The sequence below is a fragment of the Marmota flaviventris genome, chromosome 16 (genome assembly GCF_047511675.1).
Source record: "Marmota flaviventris isolate mMarFla1 chromosome 16, mMarFla1.hap1, whole genome shotgun sequence".
NCBI classification, from domain to species: domain Eukaryota; kingdom Metazoa; phylum Chordata; class Mammalia; order Rodentia; family Sciuridae; genus Marmota; species Marmota flaviventris.
The window spans coordinates 49,229,451-49,257,345 of NC_092513.1; the positions used below are offsets into that span (position 1 = coordinate 49,229,451).

At 39.0% G+C, this 27,895-nt stretch overlaps 1 protein-coding gene and 1 pseudogene across 9 annotated transcripts in view; one reads left to right on the forward strand and one right to left on the reverse strand.

The window, feature by feature from the left end:
* The first annotated feature begins 6,024 nt into the window (after nt 1-6,024).
* Nucleotides 6,025-27,895, forward strand: part of Esco1 (establishment of sister chromatid cohesion N-acetyltransferase 1) — a 94,878-nt gene continuing 73,007 nt past the window's right edge. For 3 of the 9 annotated variants that reach the window (XR_011704828.1, XR_011704829.1, XR_011704830.1), the window contains exons 1-2: nt 6,025-6,346; nt 14,272-14,371. The gene's annotated coding sequence lies outside the window, so the exon portion shown is untranslated. The remainder of the gene's footprint in view (nt 6,347-14,271; nt 14,372-27,895) is intronic. The other 6 variants (XM_071602871.1, XM_071602869.1, XM_071602870.1 and 3 more) reach the window with 4 other exon arrangements.
* Nucleotides 10,588-16,116, reverse strand: LOC139702158 (large ribosomal subunit protein eL24-like; annotated as a pseudogene).

Genomic DNA, 27,895 nt, shown 5'->3' on the forward strand with positions numbered 1-27,895 from the left:
AGCTTGTTAATTGCATTTTAAGTTCTGAGCTCCAAAACAGAACGTTCTACTTTCATCTTACCATTTCGGCACCATTTAATTCAAACACTCTGCTTTTGAAACACCTTCTTCTCTTGACTGCCAGGATGCCAACACACCTGGTTTTCTCACTAACTTATTTTTAGGGCTCCTTCCAAGGCTCATGCTTCTCTGTGGAACCATTACCCACTGGAGTGCTTGGGGTCTAACTGCTGTAGTCTTTTTGTGGATACTTTTCTGATAAGTGATCTCCAAAATTATGGCTTTAATTTGTATCTGTAGACGGGTTTGGTCTCAGTAATTTAGCAGGACCCTCAGCAAGTTAACAAGAACTTGTCTCAAAATAAAAATAAAAGGGGCTGGGGACATAGCTTAGAGATTAAAGCACCCCTATGTTCAATCCCCAGTAGTAAAAAAAAAAAAGTGTATCTCTTGTCTGGACTGTATCTTCAATCACCAGAACTCTGAACTTTTAATGTGCATAGATTAAAATTTTAAATGGATATTTTAAAATGTAAATCCTGATTCACTTGTCCTGGGGCCTGAAATTCTGCATTTTTAACAAGTATTTAGTTGAGGAAGATGCCCCTAGTCCATGGACTGCAATATCAGTATCATGGCTGGAATGAATATTTGTGTCTGCCTTTTCTCTACATCTATCTCTTCTTTTCCCAAAAGTTCCTCTTATTTTTCTGGCTATTCATGTGGTCCTGTGGGAGCTGACTCTATCCTTTATACCAGTGACGATAGTCCAATACTTGACCACAATTAGATTGGGATTTAAGCTGATCCAATTAGACCCTTGTATGAAATATTCTTCCCTTTTGTATGTGGATAGATTGTAGCCCCTGGGTCTACTGGAAATTTCCTTAGAACTAGTACTCCAGTCTCAGGACAGAGAATTTTTAAATTAACCAAAATCCATGGTGATGTTAATAAGCCCCTTAATTAAAAAAAAAGAAAAAGTGCTTGGGTGTGGTTATGTAAATTATATAACCTCAGTTAAATTACTCAACAGCAGCTGGGCCTGGTGGCACACACCTGTAATCCTAGCAGCTTGGGAGGCTGAGGCAGTCTCAGCAATTTAGGGAAGCCCTGGGCAACTCAGCAAGACCCTGTCTCTCTTAAAATATTAAAAAAGGCTGGAGATGTGGCTCAGTGGTTAAGTGCCCCTGAGTTCAATCTCTGGTACCAAATAATAATAAGTACTTAATAATAATAGGTAGCTCTGACTAAAGTGTATATATAAAATATTTCCATTGACATGGAAAGTTGGATAGTTTTACTTTATTATCATATTTGTTTCATTCTTAGCATTTATTTATTGCCTGGAATGAGAAGGTAAACCAAAATCGGGGAATTATGTGTGTTTTGTTCACTGCAGCACTGTAGCATCTAGAATAATGTTTTGCATATAATGTGCCCTTGTTCCAGAACAGCCCTGTGTATGAGAACTAACCCCAAGGTACTGTGACACTGAAGAAAGAGACAGATCCAGGATTATACAGAGTATATTCTATTAGAGACTGAAGACAGAGGATCACAAATATGAGGCCAGCCTCAGCAACTCAGAGGGTCCCTAAACAACTGAGTGAGGCCCTATCTCAAAATAAAAAATAAAAAGGGCTAGGGATGTAGTTCAGAGGTAAAGCATCCCTAGGTTCAATTCCCAAAGACAGAAGTGTGGTCCTGGGTGGCAATAAGACTAGGTGGATCCCTATGATATGAGTTAAAAGACAGGGGGGTTATCAAGTGATCAAGACCAAAGACACTTCATCAAAGCCAGAATGTGACTGATTTATATCAGGCTAATATCAAAGAGTCAGGTACACTCTTGTTGCCAAGTGCTGGTCACAAAACTCCACATGCTACTCTTACTTTTTTCCATTCATCTTATGCTGGAAAATTATTTGGGGAAAACTTCCCAGGGTCACTTGGGCAAACATAGTGATTTTGACTCAAGATGGGGAGTCATGGCATGCCAAAACCATATGCTCTCAATTAATATTGATGAAATAACTAAGTGCTTTCCCCATTAGAATGTATGCTTTATAAGGAAGGAGAACTTGTATGTATTGTTTACTGAAGTGTCTCTAATAAGCACAGAGTACTCCTCCTTATTATCCCAAGTCCCTTTCCACTTTGAGCTTTGCCTTTTTTTTTTTTTTCCAGTACTAGGATTGGAACCCCAGGGTGCTCTACCACTGAGCTACATCCTCAGCCCTTTATTTAATTTATTTGAGACCAGGTCTAACTAAGTTGCTGAGACTGGCTTTAAATTTGCTATACACCTGTTTCAGCCTCCTGAATAGGTGGGATGACAGCTGTATGCCATCCTATCCAGCTTCGCCTACCTTTTAATCTATTTTCTTTCCCCTAAACAATATTAAAATACTTGAGCTCTTGTAATGCATCAAGCTCATCCTCCTCTCCAGACTTTTGTACATGCAGTTCTTTAGTCTGGATAACACTTACTTGTCTTTTCTTTATGGGACCAGCAATAATTACTTGTATTTATTAATGTGAGTCTCTCAGATGGCAAATTGAAATGCCATTGTCAGTTGACTTATATCAAATTGCTATAATTTTTGTCTTTGTTTTCTAGCTTGAAGATTTTTAGAGTTTTTTCTCTCTCATCATGGTATGGAAACTATCAAGAGTCCTGAAACAAAGTCAGCAAGAGTGTAACAAAGTAAAGAACTTTACTTGCTGCTAGCAGTAGGGTCAGTCTGAAAGTGAGATTGTCCTGTTCTATTTGAATTAGAAAACATTTATATACATATATCATAGGGATTTAGATTGGTCATGAGAAAGAAAAGAAACCAGTAAAGGAGAGTATGATATGTGGGGCAATGCAACTATTCTATCATCATAAGCCAGTGCAGAAAAGTACACTGTGCAGTTTGGAGTCAGCAAGGAAAATTAACAATTTAAACAAGCCCAAGAGATTACATTCACGGTTTTTAGGTTATAAAGAGTACATGGAGTTAGGGGCTGTGAAAATGACTCTCACTACTTAAAGAACCATAATATTGAGATCTAATATGCAACATCTAGGTTCCAGCATTTTTTTCTAGCATGAGCACATGATAAAGTTGACCTGATCTGAACTCTCCTCCAGGACTTCTCAGCTCTTAGGAATGGAGGCTTCTCTTTTTATTGGAGCCAGTTTGTTGCAAGCTTCCCCCTATCCCCCTGTACTGAGAATTGAATCCTGGGGTACTCTATCATTTAGCTATATTCTCAGTCCTTTTTTTAATTTGAGACAGGGTCTTATTAAATTGAAGAGGCTAGCCTCCAGCTTTTGATTCTTTTGCCTCAGCCTTCTGAGTTGTTGAAAATATAGTCATGAACCCACAGGACCTGGCTCATTGAAAGCTTTGGAAATCTTTGTTGTCAGGAAAACTTACTTGATAATGAAGCTAATACAGATAGAAGAAGAGATGAGCATAGTAGAGTGTCTTGCTGATATAATTTGAGCCTCAGATTTCAGGATGGTCTGAGGTCAGCGGTTTCCGTATAGCTCCCAGTTATCAATGAAGTCCTTACAAAAAATGTTGCTTACATTAGTTTTAGCTGGATTTTCAAAGTAAAGATATGTCTAATATTTTGTCTGGATTTTCAAGCATTTCTTTCTCTTTCTCTTTTTATTTTTTTTTTTTTTAGAGAATTTTTAATATTTACTTTTTAGTTTTCGGCGGACACAACATCCTTGTTTGTATGTGGTGCTGAGGATCGAACCCAGGCCGCACGCATGCCAGGCGAGCGCGCCACCGCTTGAGCCACATCCCCAGCCCCTCTTTTTCTTTTTAAATTGAATGTCATCCTACCTCGTAGTTATCTGAAAAAAAATATTTTCTTGCTAATCCCAATTCCTTCTGAACTAAATCTTATTTTTCTTTTTTTTCAGTTGTGATTTATACTCTTCCACCAGTTCAATGCTAATATTCTCATTGACCAATATTTTCAAACCTGCATTCTTTACTCTTTTCCTGGAAGAGACTGAAAGTTCAGTGATGCAAGAAATTTATTCAGTTGATCATGATTATTTTTTATCAGACAATCAAATTAAATGACTCGAATTCCAGAGCTCAAAGACAAATTGCTCTAGCTGGGCAAGGTGATGTATTTTTGTAATCCCAGCAACTCAGGAGGCTAAGCCAGGAGGACTGCAAATTCAAAGCCAGCCTCAGCAACTTAGTGAGGCCCTGAGCAACTTAGGGAGACCCCGTCTAAAAATAAGCACGGTGGGTTCAATCACTGGTACCAAAAGAAAAAAGAAAAAGAAAAACAAACAAAACAAACAAACAAACAAACAAAAAAAAAAAAAAAACAGACTGCTCTAAAAAGAAAAACATAGGTAGAAGGCAGAACAAATTTTGTTAAATAAGATGTTACAAAATAATTAAGATTTAATTAGTCTATGAAGTGAGACCTCTGATATTAACAAATCAGAAGTGAAAAATATTCTTCAAAATGATAAAAAGTAATGGTCAAAGTTTATTTTTTTTTTTCAAAAGCAAACTATTTTTTTTTTCACTGTACATTTATGAAACTGACTATAGCTGGGTGTGGTGGCTTATGCTTGTAAAATTTCAGTTGAGAGGGTGAGGTGGGAGGATTATAAATTGGAGGCCAGACTGAGAAGAGTTAAAAAATTAGAAGGGCTGAAGATGTAGTTCCATGCAAGGTCCTTCAATCAATCCACAGTACCGCAATTAAAAGAAGAAAAATAGAATGAAAGAAAGAAGGAAAAGGAGTGTATATAATTTTAGAAAAAAAAAATCTAAAATTGTAGATATGAATTATACAACTACTTCTGTACCAAAAATAAATTCATATGTTTTCATATTGTCATATGTATCAGGATTCCCATGCTTCTTGACTAATACAACAAAGTGAAACAGTGGAATAGATCACTTAGAAGCAAATGCCTATTTTTGCTATTTTGGGGGGAATGCACGCTTGTAAAAATGGCGTGTGCCTGTGTGTGTGTATGTAAGAACTTAAGGGTTGGTGGTAAAGTGCCCCTGGGTTCAATTCCCTGTGCAAAAGGTACAACAACAATAAAAAAGAAATTCCATTAGTTGTCCGACAATTCTAAAGATGAAGGAAAATGTAGACCAGATCATCAGGTAAATACCAAGCTCTAACCTTCCCAGTTTACTCCTGAGCTTCTTTTCCCCCACAATTTAAGCACAAGCCGTTAAAGCCTGCAGGGGGCGGGGTGGGGGAGGGGCTGCGGGACACTGGGCCGGATTTTGCCCAGTAACCTATGGTAATGTGGGGAATGGCCTCCACCACTATGCTTAATCCATAGAATCTCTCCACTAATAGCCAGGCAGCTCACTAAAGCCTTGTGGAAGATGTATTTTCAGAAAAGCATCAGGCTTGATAAACTTAAGAGCACATTTTGGTTGTACTTGGCGTCAAGAAAAGGAGGGCAGGAAGGGGAGAACCCATGCATCATCACCTCTCTTCTATTCTGAGTACCTATTCTCACAGCTCTGCAAATAAAGGTAGCCCAGAAAGTGTGTTTAAAAGCAGTGTGGAAAACATAAATCCTACTGACAAAACCAACCCTGGGTTCTATCTTTAGAGGTTTGGAAGAGCCAAAGCTTTGTCTGAACAACTGTCCTGAATAAATGTAGTACAAGAATTTATGATTTCTTATAGACTTGTATTTTAAAGCACAAGATGGAAACTGTGCCTTCCAGACCTGCTAAAGTCCAGTACAGGAAATGGAGATAGAAAGGTAGCTAATCCCACTCTGCTTCTTTATATTGGCCCCTATGTTAGATCAAAGACTTTGGGGCTAGATAATGGCAGATAAAAATACTGGAAACCTACAAGGAACCGGTTGCAACCCACTTCCAAAGGAAACCTACACCCTTGGGGGCCCGAAAGGACGCGGGGCTGCCGCCAGGGGGCGCCACCACTCCCTGCCAGGCGCCCACCCGCGGAGGCGCGCACGCGAGGCTTCCCACCGCGCCTGCGCTGAGGATGGACGCTGGCTCGCCTTTCCTCGACGCCCAGCCGACGGGGCCGGGATGAAAAATTGCGTGACACGCAACTAGCGTGGCCGCCATCTTCGTCTTCTGGGCACGTCAGCTGAGCTGGTTAAAGCTGAAGAGGACCTTTGCGCAAGCGCACCCAAGACGGTCACAGGTAACTCCCATCTGACGGGAGAGGCGTAGCCGTCGTCGCCGGAAGTTTGGTGTTTGCGCCGCGGGGAGGCGGCGGCCGCGGCAGAAGCAGCTGAGTGTCTCTGGATACCCGGATGTGAGGCGATCTGTTGGCACCAGTGGGATCCGCAGCCAGGCAAAAGGTATGCGAACGTTCCTGACGGTCCCTCAGCCCGCGTCCTTCCCTTCCCTTTGCCAGCCCCTCCGGAGTGCAGACGGCTCCTCTTCCTGTCCCTACCTCAGTGTCGTGATCCCTCGCACGCCTCTTCCTAGTCTGGTCCCGGGGTCCTCGCGCCGCTGGGAGGGAGGTGGGAGGCTCAGAGACGCCGTCGCCTGAGGTAGGCAGCTGACCTGCACGCCCCGCTGCCCAGTCGCCACATCACCTGTCGCGGCTTGCTGGGCGGACAGGCTTACTGAGGGGCCCCGACTGCGTCGAGTCGGAAACCGGGTTACTGAGGGCTTTCCGTGTTCAGAGGTGGCGTGAAGCCATCGCGCCTACTGGGGCAGCATCGGCACCAGCTCGGGCAGGTAGCCCCGGGCCTCGTCCCCGCCCCCGCGTCCTTCCTTCCTGGCATTTAGCTCCAGGCAGCCTCACCAACATCCGCGGGGCTGCGGTTCCTGCGGTTCGCTCCCCTTGTACCTTGCCACTGTCCGCGGACCTGGCACGAGCCCTGAGGCCTCTGCGGTCTGCGGGGCGGGATGGGGGGCGGGGGAGAATCTTGATTTTAACATTCTTTAGTTTGGGAGGGGTGTGGTGGCCGGGGCCCAAGGTCATGGAGTAATTTTGGTTGGGGGTGGGGGCGGGGCGGTCTGGGCACAGGTTAGGCTGCTCTGGAGTCGTGATGGGTGCGTTGAGGGCCACAGTGAAGTTTATAGAGATAGATGCAAGAAGAGGGAATTGAGTTTCTGATTTTTATCACTGTTCTCAAGAACATATTTTTTTAGTGGGGTTGTATTTTGCACAGACTGGATGGGATAGCGGGTCCAAAAATTAGAAGCATCCTCCTCTAAAGGATGCGTTGTGAAAGCGCCGCGCGTGCAGAATTTTCCAGGGGGTGGGAGGGGGCGGGGAGAGATGAGGAGGAGGAAGGAATTAAAACCTTGAGATTTGAGAAGTACTATGAACCATGTTTTCTGTAGTCTTAGATGAAATGGGATTTTTCTTTTTTAAGCAGAAAGTAATTTTAGCTAACCAGTATTAGGAAATTATATTTTAATAAAGTAGCAGAAAATTTAAAAAAAAACTACTTAATGGAATAATTAGACGTGGGCGGGGTTTTCTCCATATAAACATTAATTAAAAAAAAAAAAACTGGATTAGAGCAGGGGGTGTAGCTCAGGAGAGCATGTGCTTAGCATACATAAGGACTTGGGTTCAATTCCCAGCACTAAAAAATAAAATTCCGTGAGTAAACATGGAGGTTGCAGGAATCCATGCTATATTCAGCTTCTCCTCTGATCAGGTCCTTAGTTGCTGCTTTACACCGGGCACCCTGACCGCTGTAATTTTTTTTTCAATAATTGAAAAACTTAAAAATTTTCACCACCTGGGTACCATTGGAATTCCTCCAGAGAGTAGGATGAGAAGTGCTTTAAAATGCTTAATTTGGAAACTGCAAATTCAGGCCTATACCATGGGAGGAAATGAGAGAACTAGATCTTTAATAGAGCCACTTCATTTTAGCAGTACATAGCTCTTAGGTCAGGTGTATGACTTTGCAAGTAGGTTCTTTGAACAAAATTTGCCCTGACTGAGGAGCTTTCACTCATCTTAATCGTTCTTTTCTGAGGAGAATGTAATTTTGCCTTGCTCAATCACTAATATAATTCAGTAATGAAGTTTTTTTTTTTTTTTAATAAAAAAACATGTAGCCAGTATAGGGTTTTGTGCTGCTGGCATTTAAATTGATATGCTTCACAGAAGAACTAAAAAAGAATTCTAATTAAGGAATGCCATTAGTACCCTTTGGTGGATGGCCCTTTTTAGCTCATTAAAACAGGAGCTGGCTGTATTTATTCCAATAATGAAGGTGATCAGTTTTCCCTATTTCAAAAAAAGGATTTTTTTTTTCTATTAGTTAATATTTTTTCATGGCTTTATTAGCAGATTTATGTTCCACATAGAGTTATTTGAATAATCTCTACTGAAGGTGATAAGTTTTTATTATAGAAACCAACTTGAATAAAATTGTGATAATTCACTCCAGGACTTTGTTAACCTTTCCAAAACCCAGACTTTATTTTTCTATGCATCCTCAGTGAAAAATTCTTTGGGTCTATTCCTTCTTAAGTTCTATATTATAGCTTTATATTATACAACCAATTATATTTGCAACTGTAGCATTCTGTTAGCTTTTTTAACTTTAAAAGATATTCTTTTTAGATATGCATCACAATAGAATATATTTTGACATTATACATACATGGATTATCTTATTCAAATTAGGATCCTATTCTTGTGGGTTAGCTGTCATTTTTTGAGGGAGTGGGGCAGCTTTATTTTAAGCTCACACTGCTTTACACTGCATTAAAAACTCAAGGTAACTAAAAATAAGATATTAAATATTACTTTAGAGGTTGAGGTTACAGCTCTGTGACAGAGCACCTGCCTAGCATGTGTGAGGCACTGGGTTCAATCCTTAGCACCACATAAAAGTGAAACATAAAATAAAGACATGCTGCCCATCTACAACTACAAAAAAAAAAAAAAAATTTACTTTAATGTAGTTGTTCTTAAACTTTGGTCTCAGGATCCCATTATTTTTTTTAAAAATCATGTATTACTAGTATGCATAATAAACTAATTGTAGGTTAATGTAAGTAACTTTTTGAATGAAAAACAACTATAATAAAAATATAGTAAAAGAATGGTAGCTGGATTATGTTTTTGTAAATCTTAAATATTTGGTCTAACAGAAGACAGATTCTCCAATCAGCTTCTGTGTCCAAGCTGTTATATGTTCTAGTTGGAATATATGAAGAAAAATCCAGCTTCATGTCAATATGTTGGGAAAGTTATTTTAATAACTTTTTCATATAATTGTGGTATTTTTCGTTGATACTATAGCAGAACTCAAGATGTGCTGTTTTATTTTTATTTATTTATTTTTTGGTACTGGGGATTGAACTCAGGGACTTGACTACTGAGCCACATCCCCAACCCAGTTTTGTATTTTTTTTTTTTTAGAGACAGGGTCTCACTGAGTTGCTTAGCACCTTGCTTTTTGCTGAGGCTGGCTTTGAACTCATAATCCTCCTGCCTCAGCCTCCGGAGCCACTGGGAATAGAAGCGTGCTTGGTCAGATGTAATATTTTATTTTATTTTTTTTAAAAAAATATTTATTTTAGTTCTCGGCGGACACAACATCTTTGTTTGTATGTGGTGCTGAGGATCGAACTCGGGCTGCACGCATGCCAGGCGAGCGTGCTACCGCTTGAGCCACATCCCCAGCCCTGGATGTAATATTTTAAAGGTTAAGTTACAATGTGGAATTTAAAACTTTTTCTGTATACTTTTTGTACTGTTACATTAAAATTCATTGGTCTATTTTGTATTTTTGGTGTGCTGTGCTGGGGATTGAAATCAGGTCCTTGAACATGTTAGGTAAATGCTTTACCACTGAGGTAGACATCCCCCAGTTTTGTACTTTTTTTTTGGAAAAGAAAAAAGTGAAGTCAACATCAGCAGTATTTGGATTTTTGTGATTGGCTTTTTGCACTTAGCCTAATATTTTTAAAGTTCAACCGTGCTGTAGCATTTGTCACTACTTTCTTTTTTTCTATGGTTGACTACAATAGTCTGATGCAGGTATACCAAATTTTGTTTATTCATCACTTGATAAATTTATGTTGTGTCTACTTTAGCTAGTATGACTAATGCTGTGAACATTTGGGTACAAGCTATTGTGTAAACGTATGCAGATTCTCTTTGAGCTTTTCCTGTGCATTTTGCATAGGTCTAAAGAAGATGTGTGTATGTATGTGTGTGTGTACACATGCATATATATATGGGGGGTTATGCTTTGTTGGGGTTTTCTTTGTTGCCCAGGCTACACTTGAACTTTCTGTCCTCTAGTCTCAGTCTCCCAAGTAGCTGAAGTTACAGGTATGTGCCACTGTGCCCAGCCATATATACTGGATTTTTAAAAATTGCTTTTATTTTTTAAAATACATGACAGCGGAATGCATCACAATTCTTATTACACATATAGAACACAATTTTTCATATCTCTGTTTATATATTAAGTATGTTCACACCAATTCATGTCTTCATACATGAACTTTGGATAATGATGTCCATCACATTCTACCATCATTGCTAACTCCCTGCCCCTTCCCTTTGTTTGTTTTTATATGTCTTTATTTTAAAATCAGATCTGCTAATTTAGCATTTTCTACCAACTTGGGGAGCAGACATCTTCACAGGCTTTACAATTTTGCTTAGGAGCTGCCTTTGTGGGATCCTTAGTAACAGCCATTGCTGTCTTCTTAGATACTGCTTAGCTGTTTTTGCTTCCTTGTCAGCCCTTAAAGCTTGCTGTCATCGAACCTCTCTGACTTCTGGTTTCTTTCTTTCTTTTTTAAAATATTTTTTTAAGTTGTCAATGAACCTTTATTTTTATGTGGTTTTGAGAGTCTAACCCAGTGCCTTACACATGCCAGTCAAGTGTTCTACCACTGAGCCACAACCCCAGCCCCTAACTTCTGGTTTCTGATTCCTATTGGCCATTATATTTGCAAGAGATTCACCAGTGATGGCCCTCTGAAGTTTGATGCACATTGGATTCTCTTTTGAATTTCTTCTGACTTACCCATTTTTTGCTTATTTTGAGGAGGACATTCCAGTTTATCTGCCAAGGATTCGTCTTGGAAAAGAATGTCAGCTTACATTTTGCATTAGGAAATTGGAAAATCTTTCTGTCAGTCCTGGCGTAACACCTCCCATGTCCAGGGTATATCTTGTACCTTCAAAAAATGCATAGCCCGACCCTATAACAAAAAGTGAAAACCCATTAAGGGATGATCTCATTTCAAGATCCTTAATTATTGACCTTTTTTCCTAGTAAAATCACATTCACAGGGTCCAAGGATTAGGACAGAGATGCATCTTTTTTGGGACCACCATTTAGCCCTCTACCACAGAGCTTTAGAGGAAAGAGAATTATTTGGGAAAAGTCAGGCTTTTTTAAAAATTTATTTTTTAGTTTTAGGTGGACACAATATCTTTATATTCATGGAAGGAGCGGTAAGAGGAATAAGGGAAAAGACAGATGACAAGGGGAGCTTGCATTTGGTTGGTAGAAATGGATCAGTACCAAATGTGAGAGCTTTAAATGTGAATGTGAGTTCTGCTCCTGGTAGATCTTATAGTATTCTTTGTGCCATGGTTAAGCTAAGTATTGCTGAAAATTTTTCTTGGAAATCTTGATTAGAAGGCTTTATGAATTTGAGCATGATGTGGTGGTGCATTTCTGTAATCCCAGCAGTAGAACACTTGCCCAGCATGAACAGGGCCCTGGATTGTTTACCTGAATTTGCACCAGTGTTTTATGGAATCAAAGAGGCTTTTGTAGTGGCTTGAGTGCCGCAGCCCGGCTGGCTGGGCAAAATAACCGGGGGGGGGGGGGGGGGGGGGGGGGGGGGTGGGGGGGGGTGGGGGGGGGTGGGGGGACGAACAACTTGTATACGTTGATACAGCAGGAGTAGGAGGAGTAGGAGCCGTTTATTGCAGGACAGGAGCAGTATTTATACATTCCACAGAGCTTATCTAATTAGCATAAACTAGATACATCAGTCAACCAATCAGGAATCTCTACACTTAATGACTCGCTTTTGTTACTTCTCAAACCACTCCCTCTGGCATTTTGCCAGGCACCATCCAGACTTGTTTACGAACTCTAACATTCCCCTGACTAAATGCCAGGTGTTATTTTGACTTGTTTACAGACTCTAACACTTGAGGTAAAAGTAGTTTTGTAGATTTTGTTAGTGTTTCGAGATGTACTGAATTTTGCAGTAAGTCTTCTAATGGAATTACCACAATTTAAGATGGTAGAAGGTTCAGTAATATTTGAAATATCAAGAGCAGATTGTGTAAAATATTTATAGGGTTCTGTAGAGGAAAAGACTGTTTAATAAGTGATTTGCGGGTTTAGGCTATAGCTCAGTGGCAGAGCCGCTTACGCAGCATGTGTGAGGCACAGGGTTCAATCCTTTTCACCACTTTAAAAGAATAAAGAAACATTGGGGCTGGGGTTATGGCTCAGTGGTAGAGTGCTCGCCTAGTGTGTGCAAGACCCTGGGTTCGATCCTCAACACCACATAAAAAATAAAATAAAGATATTGTGTCCAACTATAACTAACAAAATATATTTTAAAAAACTCAAAAAAGAATAAAGAAACAAATAGAATAAAGATATGCTATCCATCTACAATTACAAAAAAATAATTAAAAGTGATATGGAGGAGGAACGGGACTTCATTGAGGTATTAGAGTAATTTTTTTTTTGACTTGTTGGTGTCATCTGTTTATAACATTCCTAAAACTAAATCATGTCTGTTACTTTTACTGATTATGCTTGGTAGTGGGTAGACCATTTAGCTTAGCTCATTTTCTGTTAAAATGTTTTTGCTAGAGCTGGGAGTATGACTTAGTGGTAGAGTGCTTCCCTAGTATGCTTAAGGTCCTATGTTCAATCCCCAGTACCGCAAACAAAACAAAAACATTTTGCTAATTTGTTATTGCTTTAGGCTTTTCATATTTTACTTCTATAAAAGATAAGGGATGTATGTGTGCACACTCTAGTTTTGGTATTAAAATTAATTTTGAACTGGGTGTGGTGTAATCCCAGTGACTGGAGGATAAGGTATGAGGATTATAAGTTCAAGGCCAGTCTGGTCAACTTTGTGAGACCCTGTCTCAAAATTTAAAGACACAAAAGAACCTGGGATGTAGTTAAGGTGTACAGTGCCCTGGGTTGTGTCCCTAGTACTGGAAAAACTAGTTTTGAGGGGGGTGTGTGTGTGTGGTTGTGTGTTTGTGTGTGTGTGTGTGTGTGTGTGGTGCTGGGATCTCATGCATGCTTAGGCAAGTGCTCTTCCACTGACCTACATCCCCAGCCTTCTGGAAAAAAAAATTACCAGCCCTTTGAAAGCTGTTTTGCCTATAATAGTTACTAGTCTTCAGAATGTACTTATTGAGGTATTCAAGGAATAGTAAAGGGGACAACCTGACTGGAGCAGGGGCAGAACTAGAAAATAGCTAATAATTAACATCGAACTGGATTATTGATCCCAGGGGTGATTTTTTTTTTTTAAATATTTATTTTTTAGTTTTCGGTGGGCACAACATCTTTATTTATGTGGTGCTGAGGATCGAACCCAGTGCCCCGTGCATGCCAGGCGAGCGCGCTACCGCTTGAGCCACATCCCCAGCCCCCCAGGGGTGATTTGCCACTGAACTTTCTTTAAATTTTGAGATGGGATCTTGCTAAATTGCTTAGGGTCTTACTAAATTGTCGAAACTAACTTTGAATTTGCAATTCTTCTGCCTCAGTCTCCCAAGTTGCTGAGGCATGTGCCTTTGTGACCTGCAAACTTTTGCTTTTATTTTGAATGGGATGAGAATTCTCTACAGGATTTTGGATAGAGAAACAAGCGTCTGATAAGAGCACCTTGGCTGCTACATTAAGCAGAAACTGAGGGAGAAGTAGGGAAGGGATTACAGCTTAAGACAGGATTACTAATTAGGAAGCTGTTGTAAAAAGTTTATATAGGTAGCTTGGACCAGGTGATAACTGGTAGAGACACATGGGTGATCAGAATCTGGGATGTGTTTTGAATGTAGACAGGACTTGATAGTGATGAATTGATTGGATATGAAGTTTTAATGGAAGAATCAGAAATAACTCCATCAACAAAGATGACTGTTGTTTGTAGGTTATCTAAATAATTATTAAAGGACTAGCAGTTGGTAAATATCATTTGGGACAAATTTGGCTAGTATTCCCCCAACCCCCACTGCCCCATCCCTTGAACTAAAAATGGTTTTTATGTATATTTTTTTAAGGTTGTAAAAATCAAAGAAGAATATGTGATATATTGTATGTGGTGGACCATTACAGCCTAACATTCTTGCTATCTGGCCCTTCACAGGAAGAGAATACCAGGTAAGCCCACTCATGACAGTAAATTTGGTCTAATTAAGCCTTGTATCTGTCTTTCTTGATCTTTTCCCCACCCCTCACCCCCACTTTGGTCTTTTTCCTGCCCCCCACCCCTCTTGGTCTTTTACCGTAGACTCTCCTCTTCTCCATACTCCTGCCCATGATAAAGTAGAGGCTATTTCCTTCTAGAATTGGTCTTTCATTTCTCTAGGCTGTGTTGAGATCTGATTCTCTATACCTTAGGAGAATTGGTATTTTCCTTTTGAGGCACCTGCTCCAGTTGCAGTAACCAAAGATTAGGCTGGTTAAGGGTGGAATTTATTTGCAGGCAAGGAAAATTCAGGGGGATTTGGTACATCAGAGTTCTCAGTCTTCTCTCTGTCTAAATTTATCTTGAGTTCACTCTTCATAATCTTGTCACAAAGAACTAGGAGCCCCTTAATAGTAGCCTGATGAACCTGATGCATAAATATGTTTGTCTCACTCTGCTTTTAGTGGTCTCACTGCCTCCCACTAGCTGTATTGAATCCAGCCACAAGCCAGAGTTTTTAGGTCTGCAATGGTAAAGGCAAGCACTGTACCATTGAGCTACATTCTTAGTCCTGAAAATCATCCTGTTACTGGGGATTGAATCCAGCGGCGCTTTACCATTAAGCTATGTACTTGCCCTTATTTTTTGAGACAGGGGCTCACTAAATTGCACAGCTGGTCTTGAACATGAAAGTCTTCTTCCTGAGCCTCCAGATTTAAAGATGTGCACTACCACACCCAGTGAGAAGAATAGATTTTTTTTTTTGGAGAGAATTTTAATGTTTATTTTTTAGTTTTCGGCGGATACAACATCTTTGTATGTGGTGCTGAGGATCGAACCCGGGCCGCATGCATGCCAGGCGAGCGCGCTGTCGCTTGAGCCACATCCCCAGCCCCAAGAATAGATTTCTTAAGAATATGAATCTTGCACTGTGGATATATCTTAGTGATAAAGCAAGTGCCGAACATGCATGAGGCCCTGGGTTTTATCTCCGACACCATAGCAACAAAAAATAAAGAATACGGAGACTTCAACATGGTATATTTTTCACTTGTTTAGGACATCTTTAATTTTTCTTAGTAATGCTTTGCAGTTTTTAGTGAAAAGGTATTGTACATCTTTTATAAATTTCCTTAAGTCTTTGATTTTTTAAAATAATATTTATTAGTTGTTGATGGACCTTTATTACTTTTTATTTATTTATGTGCTGAGGATCGAACCCAGTGCCTCAACACATGCTAGGCAAGTGCTCTATTACTGAGCCACAACCCTAGCCCCAAGTCTTTGATTTTTTTATGCTCTTGTGTTAGTTTTATTTATTTTGCAGTGTTGGGGATGGAACCCAGGACTTCAAGCATGCTAAACATGCCTTCTACCACTAAACTACACCCCCACTCCCTAAATTACTTTTGCCTTTTTAAAAAAAGATGGTTTTAGGATGAAAAAGATTCAAATTATTAAATTAAGGAATGAAAGTGGGGACATTTGTAACAGAAAAAGTTTTAACAGGGAATACTATGAATGATAGTATACTAATGATTTTGGTAACCTGTATTAATTTGGAAAGATTCCTAGAAAGATAGAACCTACTGACACAGACTCAAGAAGAAATAGAAAATCTGAATACATGAATAGACATTGGATTAATTGCCGCAGTCTGGCTGGGCACAAAATAACCGAGCCGCCATGAGGCACTTGTAGGTTGCCGGAACTCCATCTGCGCACTCCCCCAGAAACTCTCTCTCTGCTCTCCACCGGGCTCTGCCTGAACTCAGTGGGAACTCAATGGAAACTCAGGGAGAACTCAAAAGTAGCTGCCCCAAGGCAGCAGGAGCCGCCCTATTGCAGGACAGCAGGGGTCTATATACAACTGAATACACAGCCTGTTTCAATCCAGCATCATCCAGTCAGCAATTATACACAGTTTAACTTAATTATCATCTTAATGGCTCGCTGGGCTGGGCTTCGCCTCTCAACTCCTTCTGGCAAAATGCTAGGCGCCATCCCAACTCGCCATCCAGCTTGGCTGTGGCTCTCAATAACAATAATAAAAATAAAATACTGCCCCAAAAGAAAAGCCCAGGCCCAAATAGCTTCACTGGTTAACTCTACCAAATGTTTATAGACATTCCCAAAACTAAGTTGAGCTTGCTGTTACTTGGTTGGTTTTACATACAAAAATCAATCAATATGAGACACCATGTTGACAGAATAAAGGAAAAAAGCCCTACATAATTACCTAGGTAGATACATTTTTATAAAAAAACATTTTGAGAAAGTATATTATCCTTTATGATAAAGCCACCCAACAAACTAGAAATAGAAGAGCATACATCTTGTATCATCTTGTATCATACTTGTATCATACTTCTTCACAGTGAAAGACTGAAAGCTTTAACCTTAATATCAACAAAAACCCCATGGAAGTTCTAACCAAGTCAGTTAGGCAAAGAAAAGAAATAAAAGGCATATAATTGGAAAGGATGTTAGACCAGGACGCAAGAAAAGACCACTGACTCCAATTAAAATCAAATTAAAGCAAGCTTATTATTTCGACCGGCCGGGCTGCCTCTCCCTCCCAAAACGGCAGGAACAAGACAGCACCCCAGCTTTCCTGCAGCCCAGCTTTATAGCCCAGAAAGTTACACAAAGGGGGGTTACAGATAACAGAACTCTGACAAGCATCACACTAATGGTAGTTTGCATTTTTTGCTGGCCCCAACATCAGAATTTATGAGGACCATTAGAGCCTCAGAGAGGGTCGTTGTCTGGCCAGGGAAGGCCAATATTTATGAGATGTCACTAAAGTTTCAGAGAGGGCTGCTATCTGGTTAGAAAGCCAGGCATGGGTGAGTTCAAGGTACGGGCAGGCATTCCAAACAGGTTCAGAATTTGCAGTAATTTATAGTAAAGCCGAAATTATCTTTTCATGGCTTTGTGGCGAGATGCCCAATTTTAAGAAAAGATCAGGTTGGGTCTATCAAGGAATATACGAAAGTATCCCCATTTGCAGGTAGTATGATTTTACATGGAGAAAACTCTAAGGAATCCACCAAGAAACTCCTGTGAGAACTAATTAAATTCAGATAGGTTACAGGATACAAGATCAACAGACAGTTGTATTTCTGTACACTTTAATGAACTATCTGAAAAGAAAATTAAGAAAACAGTCTCTTAAAATGTCATAAAAAAGAATAAAATAGTTAGGGATAAACTTAACAAAATACAAGACATGGACACAGATTGCAAAACATGAAAAAAAAAAAAAAAAGACCAGGCTTGGTGGCACACACCTATAATGCCAGCAACTCAGGAAGCTGAGGCAGGAGGATCCTAAATTCAAGTCTGGCCTTAGCAATTTAGGCCGTGTCTCACAATTTAAAAAGGGGCTGTGGATATAGCTTAGTAGTAGAGCAACTCTGGTTTCTATCCCTAGCACACCCACTCTCACACAAAGACCTACATCAGTGATAAGAAATCTATGTTCAAGAATTAGAAGACTTATTATGATGACAGTTTTTCTCAAATTGACTACAAATTCAGTGTAATCCCTATCAAAATTTCAGCTGGCTTTTTCGCAGAATTAATAAGCTGATTCTAAAATTTGTACAGAATGTAAGGGGCACCAAATAACTAAAACAAGCTTGGAAAAGAATTTAAAAATTAAAGGACTCATACATCCTCATTTAAATGCTTATTAAAAAGCTACAGTAACAACTCTGTGTGGTAGTGGTATAAAATCATATAGATGAGTGAAAATTGAGAGTCCAGAAATAAACCCAAACATTTATTGTCCTTTTTCCCCTATAGTACTTGCCGATTAACCTCAGGGGCTCAAGTGTGCTATCACTGAGCTGCATGAGCTATGAGTTATATTCTCAGCCCCAGCTTTTTTTTTTATTTTTTATTTTTTTGGTACTGGGGATTGAACCCAGGGTGCTTAACCACTTAGTCACATCCCTAGCCATTTTTGTATTTTTATTTAAAGACAGGGTCTTACTGAGTTACTTAAGACCTCATTAAATTGCTGAGGCTGGCTTTGAACTCAAGATCTCCTGCCTCAGCCTCTGGAGCTGCTGGAATTACAGGTGTGCACCATGACACCAGGCACCATCCCAGCCTTAAAAACTTTTTTAAAAAATATTTTTTGGTGGGCTGGGGATGTGGCTCAAGCGGTAGCGCGCTCGCCTGGCATGCGTGTGGTCTGGGTTCGATCCTCAGCACCACATACAAACAAAGATGTTGTGTCCGCCGAAAACTAAAAAATAAATATTAAAAAATTAAAAAAAATATTTTTTGGGGGGCTGCGGTTGTGGCTCAGCCGTAGAGTGCTCGCATAGCATGTGCGAGACCGTGGGTTCGATCCTCAGCACCACATAAAATAAATAAATAATATAAAGGTATTGTGTCTAACTACAACTAAAAAATAAAAATATTTAAAAAATGTTTTTTTGGTTATAAATGGATACAATACCTTTATTTGATTTATTTTTATGTGGTGCTGAGGATCAAACCCAGTGCCTCACACGTGCTAGGCAAATGATCTACCACTGAGCTACAACCCTGGTCCCCTTAAAAAAATTTTAATAGGATTTTCAGTAAGGGTGCCAAGACAGACAATTCAGTGGGTAAAGAATAGTGTTTTTTAGTAAATGGTGCTAAGACAATGCAACAGAATATTTTTATCCCTGTATCATACCTTAGAATAAAATGAATTCAAAATGGATTAAAAATCTATAATGTTGGGCTGGGATTGTGGCTCAGTGGCAGAGCACTTGCCACTGTGTTCAATCCTCAGCACCACACAAAAATAAATAAAGACATTCTGTCCAACTGCAACTACCAAAAAAAAAAAATCTAATGTAAATTAAAACTATGTAACTCATAGAAGAAAACATAGATGTAAGTCTTCTTTGTCATTTAACTAGTTTCCTAAATGACACCTAAATCATATGCAGCCAAAGAAAAAACAGATTAGATTTCATCAAAATAAAAGGCTTTTGCATCAAAGTACTCTGTTAAGAAAGTGAAGCTGGGCAAGTGGCACATCCTTGTAATTATAGCTACTTGAGAGGCTGAAGCAAGAGGATTGCAGGTTCAAGGCCAGCCTGGGCAGCTTGGTGAGACCCTGTCTCAAAATTAAACAAATGCTGGGACGTGACTCAGTAGTAGGGCACCCCTGGTTTCAATTCCCTGTTATCCCCCCCCCCCCAAAAAAAAAAAAAATCATAGATCTAATAGTTTAATACCTTGGTAAAGAATTGTTACAACTCAGCCATGTGCTTTGGCACACACCTGTAATCCAGTGTTTTGAGAGGCTGAGGCAGGAAGATCTTGAGTTCAAAGCCATCCTCAATAAAAGTGAGACACTCAGCAATTCAGTGAGACCTTCTCTCTAAATAAAATACAAAATAGGGCTTGGGCTGTGGCTCAGTGATTGAGTGCCCCTGATTCAATCCCTGGTACCCCCTTCCAAAAAAAACGGGGCAAAATAAAAATATGGTGCAGTGATTAAGCACCCCTGGGTTCAATTCCCAGTACAAAACAAAACAAATAACAAACAACAAATACAGGGGGAAAAAAAAAAAACAGGGAAAGAATTTGAAGAGACATTTTTCTTATTCCTCACATGATCAATAAGAACATGAAAAGATGATCAATGATATTAGCCATTAGGGAAATACAAATCAAAACTATAATGAAATAGCATTATACACCCACAAAGATGATTAAAATAAAAAAGACAATAATGTTTTGACAAGGATGTGCAGAAATTGTAACTCTCATACATAGCTGGTGGCAGCTGACTTGGAATCCCTCAAGAAGTTAAACAGTTACCAGAAGGTCAGTAATTCTCAGTGTATACCCAAGAGATTTGAAAATATGTTCATTCAAAAATACAGGTAGGGTTGTTCATAGCTTATTTGTTTAGGATTGTGGAAAAGGAGATGCAGTCTCACATGTTTCAGTTAATGGATATATAAACAAAATGTGATGTATCTATGTAGTGGAATAATATTTAGCCATAAAAAGCAATATAGTTAAAATTCATGTAACAACACAGTTGAACCTTGAAAACATTATGCTTAAGTGAAAGAAGCCAGTCACAAAAGGCTACATGTATAATTCCATTTATATGAAATGTTCAGAATAGCCAAATCCATAGAGACCGAAAGTAGATTACTAGTTGCTAGGAATGGAATAGGGGAGGGGATAGGGAATGACTCTTAATGGGCATGAGACTTCTTTGGGGGGTAATGAAAATAATCTGTAATTAGGAAATGGTGATTGTTGCACAACTCTATATTAAAAAGCATTGAGTTGTATACTATAAAGAGGTGAATTTTTAAAAAAATATTTTTTGGTTGTACATGGACACAGTGTCTTTATTTTGTTAATTTACTTTTATGTGGTGCTGAAGATCTAACCCAATGCCTCACACATGGGAGGTAAGTGCTTTACCGCTGAGCCACACCCTAGCCACCAAGAGGTAAATATTTTGGTATGGGAATTATATCTCAATTATAAAATGTTTTTTTAAAAATTACTTTAAGGAACTGTGCACAGTGATGCATATCTGTAATCCCAGTGACTCTGAAGGTTGAGGGAACATTGCAATTTAAAGGGGCTAGGGTTGTGGCTCAGTGGTAGAGCACTTGCTGGGCATATGTGAGGCACTGAGTTTTATTCTCAGCACCACATATAAATGAATAAAGTAGAGGTCCATTAAAAAAATGGTAAAAGTCAGATTGCAAGTTTGAGGCCAGCCTTAGCAATTTAGGAAGGTCCTATCTCAAAATAAGGGCTCAGGGGCTGAGGTTGTGGTTCAGTGGTAGAGTGCTTGCCTGGCATGCATGAGGCACTGGGTTCAATCCTCAGCACCACATAAAAAAAGATATTGTGTCCACTTAAAACTAAAAAAAGAAAAAGAAAAAAAAAAGGCTCAGGGTATAGCTCAGTGGTAAAGCTCCCCTGGGTTCAATCTCCAGTATTCTCTCCCCCTCTCCCCAAAAAACAAAAAAAAACTTACTGGATGACAAAATACAAGAATATATTGGATGCTATACATTCAAAGTAACTTAAGGATTAAAATGTGAACACATTTCCTCATGAAGCAGGTGGAAAGTTGGGTGTTCTCAATTTCTTGAGTGTTTTCTAACATGTCTTTTAAATATCTTCTTAAAAATTTTTTTTGGTAAACATCTTTTATAGTAAAAGGCAAATGTTACTGAGAGTTTCCTGAAGTGGTCATTTTCTGTAAAGTTTACTTATTACTTTTTGGTTCTGAAATTCATATTATTTTTTCAAAATTCTTTTTAGTTATACATGACAGTAAAATGTATTTTGGCAAATTATGCATACATACAGTATAACTTATTTAGGATCCCATTCTTTTGGTTGTACATGATGCAGAGTTACCGTGGTCGTGTATTCAAATACAAGGCTAGGAAAGTTATGTCTATTAATTCTACTGTCTTTCCTGTTCCCCTTCCACCTCCCTTTCCTTTGTTCCCCTTTGTCTAATCCAGTGTATTTCTATTCTTCCCCTCCCTTGTTTGGGGTTAGCATGCACATATCAGAGAGAACATTTGCCCTTTGAGTTTTGGGATTGGCTTATTGCCTTAGTAAGGCCCTCATCACTTTGCATGATATTCTCCAGTTCCATTCATTTACTGACAAATGCCATTATTTCATTCCTCTTTTCACGCTGAGGAGTATTCCATTGTGTATATAACATCATCATATGTTCTTTACCCATTCATCCGTTGAAGGATGTCTAGGTTGTTTCATAGTTTGGCTGTTGTGAATTGAGCTATAAACATTTATATACATTATAAACATTTATGTGGTTGCCTCACTGTAGTATGCTGATTTTAAGTCCTTTGGGTTTAGACCGAGGAGAGGGATAGCTGGGTCAAATGGTGGTTCCATTCATTGTTGCTTATATTCTTGATAATTGCCATTTTGACTGGAGTGAGATGAAATCTTAGTTTTCATTTACATTTCTGTAATTGCTAGAAATATTGAATATTTTTTCATATATTTGTTGATTAATTGTATATCTTCTGTGAAGTGCCTGTTCAGTTCCTTAGCCCATTTACTCATTGGGTTATTTGTTTTTTTGGTATTAATTTTTTTGAGTTCTTTATATATCCTGGAGATTAATGCTCTGGCATGTGTGGGGTAAAGATTTTCTCCCATTCTGTAGGCTCTCTCTTCACATTATTATTATTATTATTATTATTTTTTAATATTTATTTTTTAGTTTTCGGCGGACACAACATCTTTGTATGTGGTGCTGAGGATCGAACCTGGGCCGCACGCATGCCAGGCGAGCGCACTACCACTTGAGCCACATCCCCAGCCCCTCTCTTCACATTATTGTTTCCTTTGCTGAGAAGAAGCTTTTTAGTTTGATACCTTTTTATTTATTATTTATTTTTATATCTATCTATCTATATTTTTTAGTTGTAAATAGACATTATAACTTTATTCTATATGTTTTTGTGTGGTGCTGAGGATCGAACCCAGTGCCTCACACCTGTGAGGCAAGTGCTCTACTGCTGTGCCACAACCCCAGTTCCTCCCAATCTCATTTATTGATTCTTGATTTTACTTCTTGTGTTTTAGGAGGCTTATTGAGGAAGTTGGTTCCTAAGCCGACATGATGGAGAGTTCGGCCTACTTTTTCTTCCAGTACAGGATCTCTGGTCTAATGCTTAGTTCCTTAATTCCACTTAGAGTTTAGTTTTGTGCAAGATGAGAGATAAGAGTTCAATTTCACTCTGATTACATATGGATTTATAGTTTCCCCAGCACCATTTGTTGAAGAATCTCTCTTTGAGGTAACTGTATCAAATTCATATCGTTGTTAAGATACAGTAGGAGTCGGGTTAATTTGTCAACAGGTTAGAGAATGCATTTTGGTTCTCAGTTGCAAGGTTTTATGTGTAGAAAGGGTAGTTATTAAGTTCTGTAGTGCTGCATTAGTGATGACTTAGCTTACAGGGCAAACAAATTAAGTGGTCCTGCTGGACATGGTGGTATACACACACCTGTAATCCCAGCAGCTGGGGTGGCTAAGACAGGAGGATTTCTAGTTCACAGCCAGCCTCAGCAACAGTGAGGTGCAGAGCATCTCAGTGAGATCCTGTCTCTAAATAAAAAATAAGAAATAGGGCTGGGGATGTAGCTCAGTGGTCTAGTGCCCCGAGTTCAATCCTCAGTAGCGCTTCCCACCCCCAAAAAATAAATGGTCCTTAGTATACCTAATAGACTATTGACAATCACTGTAGACAAGTGTATCACTTCTTTCTGTAGTTGATTCCAACTCCCAAATCAGTTGTTACATTAAAATATTTGTAAATTGAAAGGAGTAGAAGTAAGCTAGTTAATTTGTTACTTTTTTTAAGAGCAGGGTCTGCTGGACCTTTCAGCATATGCCTCTAACCCCATTGATTTCAGAGGCTGAGGCAGGAGGAGGCCCTGCCTAAGCAACTTAGTAGGGCTCTCATTAACTTAGACCCTCTCTCAAATTTAAAAGCAAAAAGGGCTGAGAATGTAGCTCAGTGGTAAAGCTCTCGTGGGTTAAATCCTAGTTTAAAAAAAAAAAAAATTCTGTCTGGCCCTGAACTCTTGGGTCAGAGGGGTTCTTCTTTATCAGTTTCACATAGTACCCAGCTAATTGATCATTTTAAAAATTAAAATTCTTGGTGCTAAAGTAATAAATGAAATAAATGAGCTTTATCTGATTTTCAATTTGTTATTCCTGTGAGGCTTAATCTTTGAGAAATTTGGAGCTAACCAGAAAAATTCATAGTCAACTCTTGGTGTACAAGAAACTTTCCTACAACTCAGTAGTAGCTTACAATATCAATCTTGCTAACACATCTGTAGAGCACCTGTGGCTGAGGTGATTTAAATTAGGCTTGACTGATCAGCTCTGTTATAACATGCGGGTGTAGGTGGACTTTACTTCTCTCTGTAGGTTTGACTTGGCCCATCATTTGGAGATTGATTCAGTTCTACTCCTTTGTGTTCAGTGGCCTAGGCTGGAGGGACAGCAGTTTCCTGGTGAAACTCTTCTCTTGGCGGTAACAGAGCTATAAGAGGGCAAGCCCAGACACATAAAAGACATATTAAAATGTTTGCATTACTTCTTCCTAACATCTCGTTGACTAAGGCAGGTAACAGGACCAAGGTTATAGGGTCAAGGATGAATATTCTATCTACCATGAGGCCAAAATAAGAAATGTGACCAAACTCAGCATTAGTTGGGAAGGAGGAGGGTACACCTCTTTCTTGGAGGTAGCAATTGGGGTAGAAGGTGGTGATTTTTCTTTTCTTTTTTTTTTTTTTTTTAACAAAAAACAATGTGTTGTGATCATGGTCATCTGGCAGTTGAGTGTTGTTTCACATAATGAAAAATCATTAGGCAGTTGCTAAGTCTAACTTAATCGAAGTTACTTTAGTATATCTGAAGACAGTACTAGTTTTTAGTATTATGTGGTTTTTCAGTAGATTGTTTTACTTGAGCTATAGAGTTCTCTTTCTCTTTTTTTTTAATTTCCAAATACAGGAAGCAAGTAGAAACATCATTTAGAGGCAACATTAGTTAAGTTAAAAAGGTGATATATGATTTTTTTCCATTATGGTAAGCTGCTTATACTTCTAAAATCTTATGTCTCTCAAGATAATTAGTCAGTATGCCAGATATTTTTATATTTTCAGGGAAATTTAATTTTTATTTTTTGACAATGGCATATGTTTACATAATAAAATATTTAGGCTGCTTATGGTAGTGTACTCTTATAATCCTGGTTGCTTGGGAGTTAGGGGGATTGTGAGTCTGAGGCCAGCCTGGGCAATTTAGCAACACCTTGTCTCAAAATACAAAATTAAAAAAGAGCTAGGGGGCTGGGGATGTGGCTCAAGCGGTAGCGCGCTCGCTTGGCATGCGTGCGGCCCGGGTTCGATCCCCAGCACCACATACAAACAAAGATGTTGTGTCCACCAAGAACTAAAAAATAAATATTAAAAAATTCTCTCTCTCTCCCTCCCCACACACACTCTCTCTTAAAAAAAAAAAAAAATAAGTTTAAAAAAAAAAAAGAGCTGGGCTTGGTGGTTCATGCCTGTAATCTCAGTGACTAGGGGGCTGAGGCAGGAGGATTGCAAGTTTGAAACCCTAAGTAATTTGGCAAGACCCTGTCTCAAAAAAAAACAAAGAAGGCTGAGGGTGTATCTTAGTGCTGAAGGGAGCCTGGGCTCAATTCCCAGGGCCACAATTAAATGAATATTTACTGAAAAGTAAGCTTTTCTCACATTCTTGATAATTGGTCCTGTGGTTGTTTTCCCCAGAAATCATTATTGCTATTTTCTTACATCTCCACCTATTCTCTACTCAAGCAAGCATATAGTTATATGTATTTCCTTTCTCCCATAATCTCCTGTTTCCCTTTTTATACAAATAGGAGTGCGTTGTACACCGTTTTATACCTCGCTTTTTTGATTTAATAATATTTCTTGGCCTTAGGTACAAATTAATTTTAGTTTAGCTCTTTGTTGGATGGCTTAATTAGAGTATGAATTATGTACAATTAACTTCACCCTCTTAAAATTGCAATTTGGTGGTTTATGACAGAAATAAACACTGGTAGAAATCACCACTACAGTTAAGATGTAGAACACATTTGCATCACTGCAAAAAGTTCATCTTTGTCACTCCAATATAGCACTCTTGTGAGGTTCACTCATACTGTTTCATGTGCTAATCATTTATTCCTATTGTTTTGCTGAGTAGTTTTATATTGATATCATATTTTGGTTTTCCATTTACCTTACATTTGGGTTGTTTCAGATTTTGGTTATTGTGTATAAAGGTATTTGGAAGATTTTGAATAAATCTTTATGTGGACATATGTGGAATGATTAGAATTCTTCCTACATAAAAAAAGGAAAAAAAAAAACTTTGTCATAGTGGAATACTTCTGTAATTCCAGTTACTCTGGCTGAAGCAAGAAGGTCACAATTTCAAGGTCAGCCTCAGAATTTAGCAAGACCCTGCCTTAAAATAACTTCAGGAGTTATTTTGAGTTAACTAGGGAGCTGGGTGCTGTGGAGCATGTCTGTAATCCCAGTGGTTTGGGAGGCTGAGGCAGGAGAATTGTGAGTTCAAAACTAGCCTCAGCAAATTAGCCAGGCCCTAAGCAACAAAAGGGCTGCGGATGTGGGTCTATGGTTAAGTGTCCTTGAGTTCAATCTCTGGTACCAAAGGTGGGGTGGGCAGGGATTTAACTCAGGAGTGCTTACTAGCATGTTCAATGCCTTGGGTTCAAACTCCAATACCACAGCAAACAAAGAAACAAAATAAAAAACATACATATACTTTGTCAGAGTCTCAGATATTTTTACCTTTTTTCTTTTAGAAGTTATGTGGTTTTACATTTAGGTTTGTGATTAACTTTAAATTACTTTTATGGGTAGTGAAGAGTGTTTATCCCCTCCCTTCTTACCTTTTATTTAGGTATTCAATGATTCCAGCACCATTTGTTGAAAAGACATTCTTTTCTCCATTGACTCACCATGGTACTTTTGTCAAAAATCAGCCAGACATGGTGGCACATGCCTATAATCTCAACAATTTGGGAGGCTCAGACAGGAGAATTGCAAGTTTGAAGTCAGCCTCAATAACTTAGTGAGACTTTGTCTCAAAATAAAAATAAAAGAACAGGTTGGAGCTCAGTGTTAAAACACTCCAGGTTAATAAATCCCCAGTACCCCGCCCCCCCCCCCCCAAAAAAAAAAAAAAAGTTAATCATAGCTGGGCAGGGTGCCCAAGCCTCTAATCTCTGTTCTCCCAAGGTTTAAGGAGGAGGCTTACAAGTTCAAGTCCAGCCTGGGCAATTTAGTGAGACCCTGTCTCAAAATAAAATAAAAAGGACTGAAGATGTAGCTCAGTGATGTGGAGTACTTGCCTACCATGAGTAAGGCCTGGGTTTGAGGACCAGTACTGTGGAAACAAATCAAATAATTAATTAATCATAAATGCGTGGATCTGGATTTTCTATTCTGTTGATCTCTGTTTGTTATACTGTCTTGATTATTGTAGCTTTAGATACTATATCTTGACATCTGAGTGTCCATTTTTCACCTTTGCCTCTTTTGAAAAACACTTTGACTCTTGTACATAGTTTGCATTTCCATATATATTTTAAAATCATGCTTTTGATTTTACTTTTTTTTTGTACTGGGGAGCTATCCTAGGGGCACTTTATTATGGGGCTACATCCCCCATCCCCAGCCTTTATTATTTATTTATTTATTTTTGTTGTGCTGGGGATTGAACCCAGAGCCTTGTGCATGCTAGGCAAGCACTCTACTAACTGAACTGTATCCCCAGCCCTATTTTTTATTTTGAGATTGAGTCTTGCTAAGTTGCTGAGGCCAGCCTTGAATTTAGAAATTCTCATGCCTCAGACTAGGATTAGAGGTGT